Here is a 2,236-nt window from a genome sequence, read left to right as displayed (position 1 = left end):
AGGGCGGAGTCATACGAGACCAAGAAGATTGCTTACACACTGGCTGTGGCCAGAGTGAGCAGGAGACCCAAGGCGGAATACAATCCGAGGCCTGTCGTAAAGGGTCTTGAGAAGATCTCTTAAAGGACTAAAAGTCTGAGCCATGCTCCAAGTTGGAGGTCTTCCTCCGACTAGGGCAGGGACGATCGTAGCTTCGCATGAGCGAGGAAAGATCCAGCAGGCAGGAAAAAGTTATTCCTTTAAGCCTGAAGGTCAGGAAAAGGCTGAGCGACAGGCTTCATTGCCGAGAGCGGAAAGGAGTTTCCTCCCGCCGAAAGGCAATAAGACCGTTATTGCTGGAGAAGAGGCCTCAAGGGAAGAGGTATATCTCCCACGGCACCAACCACCGAAGACTCTTCACTTTGCCTGGAAGACCCCTGCGGATGACTATCGCAGATGACGCGACCTCCGTACCGCGACTGTAGCGGGTTGTCTCTTCTTGAGGAGGAGGTGCAGTGTCTCCAGGCACGAAGCCGAAGCGACGCCCCGGTTCGGGAGAGATGTCGCAGTGTGGTTGTTTGAGTAGTCTGCGCCGTGGGAGAAGCTCTCCCGGGAGTTCCGTCAGGGGAAGCAGAGGGTCCAGAAACCGTTCTGCGCATAGTCCCAGTGGAGCTCTCCCATTGAAAGGTTGACAGACAACCTGGGCTTGTTGAGACCCATTGTCCACAGACAAAAAGGAGGGAAGACGCAGGCATCGAAGTTGTCCCACCATCACCGGAATGCATCTTGCCAGAGTCTCGGGGTCTGAGACTGGGGGGAAGAACAGCGGAAGCTTGAGGTTCCAAGCTGTCGCGATCAGGTCCCCCAGACCAGGACTTGCTGGTTACTCAAGGTCAAAGACCCCCAGGTACACTCTCTCTACGAGGCTCTGCTCGGATAGTCGGAGAGAACATTCCTCTGCCTGGAATGAGAGAGCCGATGGTGGTATTGAGATAATCTCAATCATCCCAGTATCTCTACTGCAAGATGTGAAGGTGTGAAAATGCGTCCCCTGCTGGTTAGAACACGCCAGAATCATGAAGTCGACGCGCACGGGGCGACTCGGCAGGAGCTGTAGGATCTGTAGAGGGGCCAGACTACGGCCCCTAAGCCTGCCTGAATGATGGAGAGGTATCCTTCAGGTCTTGACCGTAGGCCTGGACCGGAACATGCCCCCCCCCCCTTTCCTTTGACGAGTCCGAGAACAGCATCAAGAATGTGGGGAAAGGACGAGAATATCCACTACCATCAAGAGGTTCCATAGGTCAACACCCATTGCAGGTCTAATAGTTCCGCTGGTCCCATAGGGGCCAGGAAGTCCGGTTAAACATTGCCTGAAACCACCGGAACTTGGACCGCCCCACATGGTACTTATCCTGAGGCGACCGTTCGGACTATAGACGGGCCAATGAGGAAAGGAGAACTAGGAAACGTTCCAAGGTAGGGCTGAAAGCTCTGCTTGACTGAGAACAGGTACTGCGACTCTCCTCAGTCTTGCCACAGTCAACTGAAAGGAAGGCTCGGAGGATGTGGCAACAGAATCTGGCGTCCCCAGGTGGTCACCCATCCAAGTACCGACCAGAACCGACGTTGCTTAACCTCGCTGGACGGACGAGAAGCGGGGTTTCCAACGTGGTAAGGCCGTTGACTCAATATCATGGCCAGATACTCCAGATGTTGAGGCAGAAGAAGAGAAGGCTCCAAGCAAAATACCATGAACCCACACTCATGGTAAGCATCCGGAAGCTTGTCCCGGCGCTGAAGAAGGTCGAACCCGAGCCTACCGGAGTTGACCAGCCCTCCAAAAAGCAGAGGAGGCGGAAGCCTGCACCTGAGCGGCCATGAGGAAAGCCGGGAGAGTTCTCTGGGGAAAAAAACCTGCTATGCCACGGCAGGATAGCCACACTGCATCATAAGCAGGAATACTTGCAGTCTAGGCTGAATTCGACGAGCTCCCTGGAAGATGGATGGAATGGAAACTGAAAGTACCCGTCCTTCCGATCCAGGGTTTAAGGAGTCCTGTCGCCTCGTTACCAGTCTGATCGATTCTGCTGTTCTACGCTGGCCGAAGTTTGTTCGACAAACTTGATCAGGGCTGAGAGGTCGACTACGGAACTCCCCTCTCAGATCCTTCCTTACAAGAAAGGATCGACTGAAGAGGCCGGGGGTGAAGCCGTCAATGATCCTATGGAGGACCTTCGCCTAAGGTATGGATCAT

General features: G+C 54.4%; 1 pseudogene; it reads right to left on the bottom strand.

Moving 5' to 3' along the window:
- Positions 1–1,548: 1,548 nt before the first annotated feature.
- LOC137644712 (5S ribosomal RNA) lies at positions 1,549–1,667 on the bottom strand (annotated as a pseudogene).
- Positions 1,668–2,236: the final 569 nt, after the last annotated feature.

This window comes from Palaemon carinicauda, chromosome 7, assembly GCF_036898095.1.
Source record: "Palaemon carinicauda isolate YSFRI2023 chromosome 7, ASM3689809v2, whole genome shotgun sequence".
NCBI lineage: Eukaryota > Metazoa > Arthropoda > Malacostraca > Decapoda > Palaemonidae > Palaemon > Palaemon carinicauda.
Note: the sequence above shows the minus strand (reverse complement) of the source record. Positions and strands in the feature narration are given on the sequence as shown.